The sequence below is a fragment of the Oryctolagus cuniculus genome, chromosome 11, assembly GCF_964237555.1.
Source record: "Oryctolagus cuniculus chromosome 11, mOryCun1.1, whole genome shotgun sequence".
NCBI lineage: Eukaryota > Metazoa > Chordata > Mammalia > Lagomorpha > Leporidae > Oryctolagus > Oryctolagus cuniculus.
In genome coordinates, this window is record NC_091442.1 from 36,684,695 (window position 1) to 36,698,217 (window position 13,523).

The following is a 13,523-nucleotide window of genomic DNA, read 5'->3' on the forward strand; positions in this document are numbered from 1 at the left end:
TGTAAAATGTAAAATCAGGGCACATGTTTGAAACAGTAATTAAGGTGCTACTTAAGAAATTTGCATCCCATATGGGAGTACCTAGACTGAAGTCCCAGCTCTGCCACCAATTCCAATTTCCTGCTAATGTTCCAACTAGTTAAGTTCCTGCAACCCATGGGGGAGATCTGGATTGAGTTCCTACCTCCAGGATTTGGCCTGACCCAGCCCTGGCTGTAGTAGCCATTTGGGAGTAAACCATCAGATGGGAAGTCTCTTTCTTCCTTTCAAATGAATAAAAAAATTTTTTTTAAATGTATATTTGAAAAGGTTAGAGCTCACAAATCAAAAGAACTAGCAACATGCTAAGCATGTAGAGGGTGGGAATTAAACACTGCTATGCCTATTTGCTAAGCCAAATTCTTGTTATGTATGAGTATATGTTATTTCTTGGAATTTGTATAGGTGCTTTGAAAATATTTTGATGATTTTAGCTTCCTGAGATACCATGGTGGGCTCTTAAACCATAGCTGTTAAGTCCCAGCACAGTGGTCTTAAAGGGACGTTTGTATCTACTGATTTGAAATGTGAACCTTCAGGGAAAAAGTATGCAGTGAGAAAGCCCAGACTTTCCCACCTCCATTATAACTCCCAAGGCTGCCTTGGACAGAGGTTGTCTGGAGCAGTGAGTTAAGATAACTCCTGATCCACAGGAGGAAAAGCCTGAGTATCTTTGAATAAACAGTTTTTATCTCTTTGTAAGAAAGGATTCCACAGTTGATGAAGGCTCAAAAGTCCAGATTGATTCATTGTTAATACTGACCTGTAAGAAGAGACAGCAGTCTTACTCTTCTTGAAACTACTAGGAATGAAAATTCAGATCCCTAAAATGTTTACTTGAGAGCAAAGTGTAGCATCCGCGGAGCAATTCTCAAGGAGGTAGCTGCTGAGCGCTAAAAATATCTTCCGGGGGAGGAATGTGCAGATGGGGTGCTGAGAGTTAGGGGGTGCACAGAAAGCCCAGAGAATCAGCCATCTGAGCAGATTTCACACGATTAATAGGGAGTTTCTGGCTGCTGGACTTTAAAAATAGAACTTCATTTCTGAGGGGTGGGTGCCCTGCACCACAGCCCTAGAAAGATCCTGCTGAGAGGGATGATTAAAAAGAAAGATTGTGCAGCTTTAAGGAAATGTTGGCATAAAGAAATGGCAGCGATTACTGATGCTCCAGCCACCTTCTAAAAGGTTTCTGCAAATTGCTTTCCTTGGATGAAATACCAAATATCTGTTCCCAAATGTTATGAAGCAAAATAAATCACATTCCATTGACACATCCAATATGTCGTATCAGAGACCCTGAATCCAAACAAAGCAAAGCTGCCGCTACCTCTGAGCTATTACATTTCTTTCTCTTGCTTTTGGATTAAGGCTGGAAGATGAAAACTTGTTCTTCGTAAACAAAAAAATTATCTCTGCCTCCTCCCTGCCTGAAAAGAGGAATCAAATTGGTAACTGACAAGTTTTCAGAGTTCAAAAGCAACTCAGGGATCATTTACTCAGCCCTTGCTGTTTTAAAATGAAGAATGTGAAGTTCAAAAAGGGCAAATCTCTAATTCAAATTCTAATGGATGGAGAGCAACATGGGCAGAACTAGAATCCAAATCTCTCAACTCTTGGTTTACCAATAAATACTCATTTTGTTAAACAGGGATATACTAAAGCATTCAAGATAGTATGCCTCTTCACATTTTTACAGGAATCAAAGTTTCAAGAAAAAAAAGTTTCTTTCAAGCCATAGCCGGTGCATGTAGATGTTACTTGTCTTTTGAGGTATGTAAAGAAAGAAACAGGCTTCAAGTTTTGTACCTACAAAATTATTCAATTAAAGTTAAGTGTACTATGAAACTATCGTTTGTTGCATTTTATAGATAGAAATACTAAGGCAAAAATACAAGCAGCAGTGTAGAATTCAGGTGTAGAATTAGCTGTTGGATCAGTTTTCCCTAGCATGTGTATGCATTCCCCAGCCACTTATGGCTGCCCTCTTCATGGGACAATTTGCCTATTCTCCAAATGCATGAAAGATTGCCAATAAATAACTGACATGGGAATGCCAAAGGCCAGTCTCCTTGCTCCAAACTTGTGGCTTTATTCGTACTCCACAGTGCCTGGTGGGTCAGGTTGAGGCTAGACTCCAGCTCCTTTCCCTGCCCTTGTCACTCCCGTGGTGGTTTTTCCAGGGAGCATGCCTTCAATAAATCAATGCTTCTGGGGAACCCGACCTAAGACACCAACTGAGGGTGTAGGAGAGATAACAAATGCCAGATAGCAACCTGCAATGTGTGGTTGATACAGGGAGTTCTGCACATTTTTTCTATAAGCAGATGTTTGTGTTTTCTTTGTCTAATTCTATGGAATATTTCCCAGTTTTTCCACTTGGTCATATGCTTTCAGACTGGTCCATCCAATTTTGCAGCATCCTTTCGATCGTCTCAATAGTTTCCCTAAAAACAAAGAAAAACGTGTTTTTGTTTAGGTGTAGTAATGACTAAGCATGCAAAAGAACAGATTATGTGGTATCCGTGTGAATTTTCAGTCAGTAATCTATACTGACACTTGGGTGGTTCTCCTGCATTCTGTTTTTTTAGTGTTTTTTTTTTTTTTTTAATGATTGAAAAGGAACATGATGCAAAAGGCTGAGACCCTGATTGATCCAACATATTGAAGGCACTTAACAGTTACAGATTGAACATCCCAATCTGACAATCAAAAATCCAAAATACTCCCAAATCCACAACTATTTAAATACTGGCATGGTGCCATTCATGGATAATTCTACATCATGAAACTCTCTGTTTTATGCACAAAGTTATTTAAAATATTATGTAAAATTACATTCATGTTATGTGTGTAAGATACATATGAAATATAAATAATTTTTTGTTCAGATTTGGGTCCCATCTCCAATATATCTCATTATGTATATGCAAATATTCCAAAATCCAAAACACTCTGGGCCGAAGTATTTCAGAGAAGGAATATAGAACATGAATACAGAGTGATGAAAAGTTCATGGGTTCCCTTGGTTGAGATTTGTTGGCTGTAAGTAACAGAAAATTATTCTGCCTGCCAAAAAGGTTACTTATTGATAAGGTGCAGGGGAGCTCATGGGATTGGATTGACAGATGCAGAGAGAATACAGAGGAAAGAACACTGTATGGCCTTGTTTGAGTGTTACTGTAGGAGGTTCCTCCACCTGCCATCAAGACTCAAAGTTCTGGCTGAGAGTCCAGCTGGCCAAGTCAAGGTCATAGCCCCATTGCTTGACTACCCTTGGTCAATGAGAATTAAGGTGCAGGAAGGGACTGGCTGCCTACACATTACATTGTCACTAGTGGGGACCTTAATAAAAACCTGATATTGAGACCATGCCATGGATCAATTAAGTATCTCAAGGTGGAACCAAGGCATTTTGTATTTTTAAAGCCCCCCAACCAAAGCCCAAGTGATTTCATTGTATAGCCAAGGTTATAAAACATGGGCATAGATAAAAAATCTTCAGAGAACTCTTTAAGTTCTTTGGCAGGTAGAGAGAATGCAATATAAGCAATATAAGGTGTGAGTGTATGAAATTTCAAAGAGTGTTTCAAAAGAAACTTCGGTAACATTTAAGAAGATGGCATATGCATATGGACAATGCATGTCAAGTCAATCATCAATCAAAAATAGACCAAGATCCATTCTTCATGAAATACAAACATTTTATCACTTAGAATAAGATCTGACACATAATATATGCTCAACAAAAATTTGCTGAATAAATGAACAAGTAAATAAAAAGAAGTTCTTGAAATATAATAGATAAAACTCCATCCCTCTATCACAACCTCAAAAGAGTAAGTCTTTCTTAAAAAAAAAAAAAAGATTTATTTATTTATTTGAAAGAGTTACAGAAAGAGAAGGAGAAGCAGAGAGTGAAAGAGAGGTCTTCCATCCGCTGGTTCATTCCCCAATTGGCCGCAATGGGCAGAGCTGTGCTGATCTGAAGCCAGGAGTCAGGAGAGGTGACAGTGATGACTAAAGTACTTCGGTCTCTGCTACCTTTATGTCAGTTTTTATTGAGTTCCTGGTTCCTGGCTTTGCTCCCACTCCAGTGCCAGTAATTGTAAGATTTGGGACGTGAACCAGTGAGCAGAAGTTCTCTATCTGTCTTGAAAATAAATAAATGTGAAGCTGGCTCTGTGGTGTAATGGGTTAAAGCCTTGGCCTGAAGCACCAGCATCCTATATAGACGCCGGTTCTAGTCCTGGCTGCTCCTCTTCTGATCCAGCCCTCTGCTATGGCCTGGGAAAGCTGTAGAAGATGGCCCAAGTTCTTGGGCCTCTGCACCCATGTGGGAGACCCGGAAGAAGCTCCTGGTTTCAGATCGGCACAGCTCCGACGGTTGTGGCCATCTGGGGAGTAAACCAGTGGATGGAGGACCTCTTTCTCTGTCTCTACCTCACTTTGTAACTCTGTCTTTCAAATAAATAAAAATAAATCTTTAAAAAAAAGAAAATAGAGGCCGGCGCCTTGGCTCAATAGGTTAATCCTCCGCCTGCAGCACCGGCACACCAGGTTCTAGTCCTGGTCGGGGCGCTGGATTCTGTCCCGGTCACTCCTCTTCCAGTCCAGCTCTCTGCTGTGGCCCAGGAGTGCAGTGGAGGATGGCCCAGGTCCTTGGGCCCTGCACCCGCATGGGAGACCAGGCTCCTGGCCTCAGATCACCGCAGTGCACTGGCCACAGTGGCCATTGGAAGATGAACCAATGGTAAAGGAAGACCTTTCTCTCTGTCTCTCACTGTCCACTCTACCTGTCAAAAAAATAAATAAAATTTAAAAAAATTAAAAAAAGAAAATAGATAAATGTATAAGTAAATGAATAAATAAAATAAGAGAAAATAGTATCATGAGAGAATGAAATAAACAAATGGCAAGATCAGTGATATATTTATGATAAATTACTATGAAATTTCTGTAATCTTTTTAGATTGTACCTCATTCTAGTAAACTCTAAACTTCTACTATTACCACTGATGATCAGATTCTGCTGGTGTCAATTTGTTATACTATATTCTTTCATATTCACTTATTCACATTCTCAATACAACCATCTGCCTTGATAGATCAAATTAAGGCCATCTGCTTCATGGCTGTAATACCTTGGTGTCCAAAATGTGATTGGAGGATCAGCAATGCTTCCCCTGGAAGTGGTAGAAATGCAGTATTTGATACATCCACACTAATGATGAAGATGAAGCAGGTGAAAAAGCATCTACTTAAGACTCACATTGGAATTTGAAAAGAACTGGTCTAGTACATATGGCTTCATATGCCTAAAATGACTTTTTGTACGTATCATTGAAATCAGAAGAAGTCTGGAAGATAGCTCTCTCTGAACCTAGTGCTTGCTTGCTGTCCTCCACTCCAATCCATCTGCCTCAGTAAGTAAAATGGAGAACAGCATCATGGACCTAAAAACAGAAGATTCTAGGGGAAAGCTTGGCATACAGAAAATTGTGTTCCATTATGGAAATGCCAATTTCAATTCAGTATGAATGTGCCAAAACCCCAAAGGCCAATTGAGAGATGAACAGGTAAACTATTTCTTTCTTTGGGGTGCGAGGTTGCAAAGAGATGAGAGAGGTGACAGGCGCTTGTAGGAATAGAGAATTCTGTACTATCCACTTCCTGTGGCATCAGGCTAGGCTGCAAGAATAGTTTAAACACCATATCAGAATTCCAGTGAGCCAACAGAGGAAAATAATAACCAATATGTGTGAGCCCATGAGCTGGAGAGATTAGGTAGAACTACCGAAACTTATACTCGGTGAAATGGAATTATTACAGCAGAAGAAAGGAAAACAAAAACAAACATGTCAGAGAGCAAAGTGAAAGCACTTTTCAGGATACCTGAGTATATTGCATTGGGTATGTTTATTCAGACAGAAAGCGAAGTTGTTGAGATCCAAGTTAGTAGACCAGTAGTTCACGAAAGAGAAGTAGAACACATTCAGTGTATTAAAATGTAAGTAATGGTAGTTATAGAAGAACTAAAGGGACTAGGAGGATGATTAAAATGCATAGAAAAAAATGAAATTAAAATATATATTTATGCAAAAATTTCAAAATCCTTGCATACTTTCTTCCTACTCATTTTCCACAAATTTGAAGACACTTCATATAAAGGGAAAAAAAAGCAGAACTGGAAGGATGACTACCAGACCTGATGAAGACCTACAGCAGCAAATTTAAAGTATTTATTAAGATTCAAGCTTAATAAGTGAACAAGGAAAACACATCCATAAGCATATCATGGAAAACATTCCAGCTTTCTAAGCAAAGAGAATATCTAAGATTCCTAAAGTCTGAAAAAATGCACTGTAAAATAAGATCTCTTCTCAAATATTGGAATACAGAATAGTTGGCAGCTGGCATTTTGGTTCAGGAAATTGAGCTGTTGCTTGCAATATCAACATCACACGTTGATGTTTGGGTTGGAGTCCTAGCTGCTTTGATTCTTGCTAATGCACCTGGGAAGGCAGCATTTGATGGCCCAAGTGCTTGTGTCTCTGCCACTTATGTGGGAGACAGATGGAATTCCTGCTCCTGGCTTTGCCTGGGGACAGTCCTGGCTGTTACAGCCATTTGAGGAGTAAACCAGCAGATAGAAACACCGTCTCTCTCTCTCTCTCTCTCTCTCTCTCTCTCTCTCTTCTCTCTCTCTTCTTCCCTCTCTCCCCTGTGTGTGTGTGTGTGTGCATATCTTTCAATAAATCTTTAAAATAAAGAGGATGGTGGAATATTAACTTACATCCAGCAACATCATTAGTCTAGGAGGGCAAGCAATAGCTATTTGGGGAGAGGAAAGAATCTGGAGAGAATATTACCTAAGAACCTCATCTGAGAAGTGAAGTGAGGCCGGCGCCACGGCTCAATAGGCTAATCCTCCACCTAGCGCTGCTGGCACACCAGGTTCTAGTCCAGGCTGGGGCGCCGGATTCTTTCCCGGTTGCCCCTCTTCCAGGCCAGCTCTCTGCTGTGGCCCAGGAAGGCAGTGGAGGATGGCCCAAGTGCTTGGGCCCCGCACCCCATGGGAGACCAGGATAGGTACCTGGCTCCTGCCATCGGATCAGCGCGGTGCGCTGGCCGCAGCACACCGGCTGCGGCGGCCATTGGAGGGTGAACCAACGGCAAAAGGAAGACCTTTCTCTCTGTCTCTCTCTCTCACTATCCGCTCTGCCTGTCAAAAAAAAAGAAGAAGTGAAGTGAGAAAATTCTATCCCAATAACAAATAAAAAGTTCAGAAAGCTAAAAAGCAAAGAAGGAATGAGCAATAATTATGAGTATACTATGTGTATACGGCATGCTTCAGGTATGTGTGTGTATTGTATGATATGCATATAGCCAAGTTTGTATGTAGTTTTTAAGTATATGGATAAATATAAATAAAATTCAAAAGTGAAAGTGAATAAATTATGTAGTAACATGCAATAATCAGAAATTAATGGTAACAATTAAGCACACAAAAGGTTAAAATAAAGAACAGGGGTTTTTTATAACTGAACAAATACTAGATTTTACCTGTCAAGAGAAATCATTACCAGTATAGTTGTAAAAATACTTTAACATCTCTTTACAAGAATTAAAGATGGAAAGGAATAGAAGTAGCTTTATAAAGCCTCATTTTATTGGAATAGAGCAAAGTAGGAAAACAAAGTCTTTCTCCCTTATGGAGGATAATCATTTTTAAGGAATAATAGACATCAGAATCAGATAATATAGATCAAGAGAATAAAAGTTAACCACTTACAGTCTGTTAGAATGAAGTAGATTTTCCCAAATTATCAAAGAGATAGCAAATAATCAGCAAAATAAGAAAAAAATAATGCATTGAGCAGTAAGCCTATAATGAAAGTAAAGTATCAGATACAGCCAACACTGTAGCAATGTAAAAGGACAACATTCTACAATAACAAAAGCAAAGGCAGCACATTTTTTCTAAAAGCAAAATACAACCAGATGATATTTACAGGACACTTAACAGAATTTTAAAATAATATAAATATAAATGGTATGGGTAAAAAGGACACTAAGAAAATTAGAGGAAACAAATGTGGCAATATTGGCATAAACAAAATGGAACTAAAGGGTGAAACAACCAGACAGGATCCAAAGGCATCACACTGCAAAGAGCACAGTAGATACTGCTGTCAAAACCCATAGCAGCTAGTCACTGCAGTTCTCGAAACAGTGTCAAGGCACACTGGCTTTCAGGCAGCGCCCAGGGTTTTTAAGGCATTACTGTCTTTTCATTAAGTTATTCTATAGGGTGCCCATTGGACAGAGGTTTCACATACTATATGTTGATTGGCTTAAGGCTCTGGAGATATTCAGGGATGTCTTGAAGACAACCCAATCCCCGTAGGGGCTCAGCCATCCTCTGCTAGCTCTGAGTGTGCATTAGCAGGAAGCGGGAATCAGGAGCCTGAAGCAGATTTCAATCTCAGTCACTACAATACAGGATGCAGGCAACTTAAACCCTAGGCCAAATGCCTATCCCTGTTTATCCCATTTTCCCATTTGACTAAACACCTTCTCTGCCGTTCCCAGCTTCTCTACACTTAACTGTCATGGTAGTCCTTCAGTGAAATGTCATTTTCATTGGAGTGGCCCGGTGTGTTTCTGAAAAGAGACCAAATTTATTCCTACTCAAATTCAGTGAGGATTGCTCTTGTCTGTTGGTTGTCAGATCTTATTTCCAAGTTCTGAAACATCTCTAGCAAGGACCCTTTTACCCCATGTATGGTAGCTGTCTCATCTCTTTCCACACTTGAGAGCACTTTCACATTCATTATAGCACAATCTCACAGGGCTTTATTTTCTATTTCTAACCGGCAATTTTTAAAATTTTAGATTATAAAGAAAATGTTACTGCCCTAGGCAATCATTTTATTTTAAGAGTAAAATGAATTGTTTTGACAAGCTGAGTGAAGGTAAGTTTTTCACTACTTTTTTAATTAGTAAAGACATTTCACACACACACACACACACACAGAGAGAGAGAGAGAGAGAGAGAGAGAGAGAGAGGAATGTGGATAGTTTATTATCTCACCAAAAGATAGATTAGCATGAGTCTCAGCTTCAAGAGACTTACGAAATATAAGTGAAAGGGCTTACACCATGCTAAGATTTTAGAAGCTGCATGATGATTTTTATAAGTAGCAGGGATATAACTTAGAGGAATAGGCATCTACATATGAGTTACCCATTTTCCCTAAACTTGAAAACTGTTTGGAAGATCCCATTGCTTTTCAGATCATTCTCAGAAAGTAACAAATAGTCTCTTTCCAATTTGGAAAAATCTATCAATATTAAATATTTACTCTCTGTATCAGTAACCATTTGCTGTGTAACAAACTACCCCCAAATCAGTAGTTAGTAACAATAAAACTAATCATTAAAGTTCTGTGATTCAGCAATATAGGCTGGGTTTGGCTGCGGCAACTAGGTTGATTCAACTTAGAGTGGTCTTGAATGTCCATCAGGCTAACTCACTCATGTTCACATGGCAACTAGGCAGAACGCCATGAAAGAGCCAAGTGTGTGAAATTCCTCGAGACACACAGTTAACACTGGCATGAGATCATCTGCCACCAAATTCTATTGGTGAAATGCAATCACAAGGCCTGATCAGATGCAAGGTAGACTCTATCTCTTGACGGGAGAAATTGTACAAGCAAATTACAAAGGTAAGGAGAGAAGGCGGGAAGGAGCACAGCCACTGTGGAATCCCAAACACTTACATCTTATTTCCTTCCTGTGGCTGCATCGCTGGCCCAAAGGAAGCATCTTCCTGTGTCTATTCATCATGCTCCCCATAAACCTAATACTATTCAAATACTCAGCTTCTTGCTTGTCAAGTAGGATTCAGGCTGTGAACCTCCAACTTTGAACTTCATGGACCGAAGTGGGGCATCTTACCTCCTCATTTAATTTTCCCCTTTCCTCTCCCCAACATAGTGGACTAATAAATAATATTTTCCACATAAATCCTCATTATCAGTTTCTCAGTCTCTCTTCAATATCCTCCTCCTCTTTGTGACTGGTATGCTAAGGGTTGAAAAACTTGCTTCATTTTTTTCTTAGTTTGGGGTTTGTTTTCCTGAAAGCAGGAGGGGATGTGAACACAAGAATATTAGTCATAGAAGTGATCCCAAGAAACACAGAACGGAGAAAGAGGTAGTGACAGATGGAGGGGGAGGAAAGCAGTACAGGATGTGTTACCACCAACAATACTGTGAGCAAAAATTCTGGGAATCAGAGGACAACACAGACCTCAGAGTTGTGCCACGTGGTAGTGATGGAGCTAGGGAATTTATGGCCCAGTCTATCTATGTATATATGCACAACTTATTCAAGTGACCTATCATTTATTCAAGTGACCTAGGTGATGGGTGGGTGATTCCTTGATAATTTCAGCCTCGCACAAAGACATGCAGGCAGAGCAGCATCAGCAGCCAGAGAACACTATCACACAACAAAGTAGATGCTGGCAGTTGGGATGTCTGGTTCATTTACACAAAGTAATAAGGGTGAGAGACGTAGCTCACTGGCTGTCATACTTGTCCTTTGTAGATTGTGTGGCTACTCCCTCAAATTCTAAAGCAACAGGAAACTTTAACATTCTGCTACAGAAGTGCCATTCTCAGAATGTCATTCTTTTTGTATTTTATCCATCTAGCCAATCTCCACTATTTGTACCGGTTATATATTTGTATTCCCGTGGTTCAGAAAGCCTTTAATCCTAAAATTCAGATTCATTCTTTTCCTCCCTATTCCATTACCTATATTCTCTAGTACCATAAATTCTCTTCTGCTACCATCTTATTTTCTGATATATGTCTTAACATCTACTACAGGGTATGGCTGATAGTAAAAGCTCAACAAGTATTTCTGGAATAAATGAATTTATAAGAGAGATTCATGATTTTGTGAGATCAGCATCCAGGATATTATCTATGACAAACCAGATACAAAATATTATTGCATTTCCTGTTCTCATCTCCCTTGAGAAGTGCAGGCTCTCATTACCTGGAAGTTAGTATTAGTTTTAACCAGAAGTGTATTATGGAAAAAATTCAATCTGACACCTCCCATTTGTCATAGTCATTCTATTTCTTGCAACTTTATACAATTTTTCTGAAGGTCCATGCCTATCATTCTCCATCGGGTAAGCATAGATTACTATGAATTTTACGTATCATGTTGTAGGAATAAAGAACTGCATTTATCTATTCTCTCTCTCTCTATCTCTCTCTTTCTCCCCCCTCCTTTTTCTATCCCATCCATTATCCCCCTCTCCCTTATCTATCTCAATACTTGTACATACATGAGGAGACTTCAAAAAAATCATGGAAAAGTTGGATTAAAAGATGTGTATTTTTGGTGCTAAAATTTTGAGATTCATAGGGATTTTTTCATAATATGCATTTTCCATGGATTTTTGAGACCCCTTGCACCAGTTGGATAATGCTTTTTAATGCTGTTCTTGCTGCCAAGAATTTCCTTCCTTTATCACAACACTTCTGTTGTTTTCAGTAAATCCTCTATGAGGTGAAAGTCACACACACACACACACAAACACATACTAAGTCCATGAATCATAAAGACACAATTTGGTGAACTTTCACATGTGCAACCAGTGCTTCTTGCCCAGCCTAGGATGGTCCAGTGGTCAGTTCCTGCCTCTCTCTGTTGAAAATTCCTTTCTCTTCCATAACAACAAACTAAGACTTTCTCCCATGTAGTTCACATGATCAGCATGAGGTTCACAGGTGACTCAATAGTCAGTGATTTGGAAAATATTTGAGCTGGTGGAACAGATATCTATGGACAGTCTCTCAAAACCTATCACAGAGAAAAGAACACAAACACCTAAATGTTAAACCTTCGACTTTTGCTTTCCTGGCCTAAGCAGGACTTGTGGAATTTTTGCCACCCTCACAAACACCTTACACTTAATATCATTGAACGTCACTGGTTAGTCTTCTAAGTACAAATATCAGCAGCACTTGAAGGTTTTGGAGGAAGAATTAAAATGTTCCTTGAAAAAAAATACTAAGATCTTACATAGGAATTAAATGGACTCAAATAGTTTCATGGTGCTGAAAATAAGTGTTTATTATTAGCTGGCATCTAATAATTTTTTAAATTGGAGATGGGGAGATATGTGTACATGAGTGCTTATAATAGTTATTAAACTCAATTTGGTGCTTACTGAATTGTAAAATAAATGAAGAATTACTCTGCACTCCTTATGTCAACCAAGTACTATGGGACTAAAAATCACCCAAAATCTCTTTGAACAGGTGCACATAGTGGGTTTCCGCCAAAGAGATGACTCTGCCAGAAACAAAATTCTTTTTCTTTCCACCCGTTCTAGCTAAAAAGTCTGTGCTGAGTCTTAAATTCAGCTCAAAAGCAAGTGTGGGTTTTTTAGGGCTGAACTGGTGAGATTTCTGAAGGAGAAGGCTGACTCACAAAGACACACACCTACATGTACACATATGCAGAGGCATCTGGGAATAAACCAAGTGTCACCTCAAAAGACCTCGGTCCTGCCCCCTTATTTTTAGCTATATGAGAATAGAAAAAAGAAAAGGAGCATAGTTTCCTATAATCTACTTCAAATAGAGCAGCAAATTCTAAAACACAGTGGAAGGACATCCATAAATAATGCCTTTGTGAGTGGTATGTAGTTTCCTTAAGGGCATTGACACAAAAATAGTACCCATATTTTTGTATTTTTATTTCTGTGCACATTCAAAAATATTTTTGAATTCAGGCACCTATTCATTTTCAGGAAAAAAAATGGAATACACCTCTGGTTTTTAAGTTCTTCCCCATGTTGTCAAATTGTTAAAGATAGATTGATGCTTCATAATTAGCTCAGTCCTGAAAAATATACACAAATCTCAGTTATCTTGGAAAGAATTCTAGGTCTGGAGCTTGAGTGTCTGAAGGAATTTCTCCCATCAGAGTTAGGAGGCCTCAAGCAGAGCCAGAGCATCCTTATTTATTTATTTTTTTAAATTTTTTGACAGCAGAGTGGACAGTGAGAGAGAGACAGAGAAAGGTCTTCCTTTGCCATTGGTTCACCCTCCAATGGCCACCGCGGCCAGCGCACTGCGGCCGGCGCACCACGCAGATCTGATGGCAGGAGCCAGGTACTTATCCTGGTCTCCCATGGGGTACAGGGCCCAAGTACTTGGGCCATCCTCCACTGCACTCCCTGGCCACAGCAGAGAGCTTGCCTGGAAGAGGGGCAACCGGGACAGAATCCGGCACCCCTACCAGGACTAGAACCCGGTGTGCCGGCGCCGCAAGGTGGAGGATTAGCCTAGTGAGCCGCGACACCAGCCTCAGAGCATCCTTATTAAAAGGACCATAAGTGCTATCTATGTTTCATGATTTGAAAGCCACCTTTCCACAAATATTCAAAG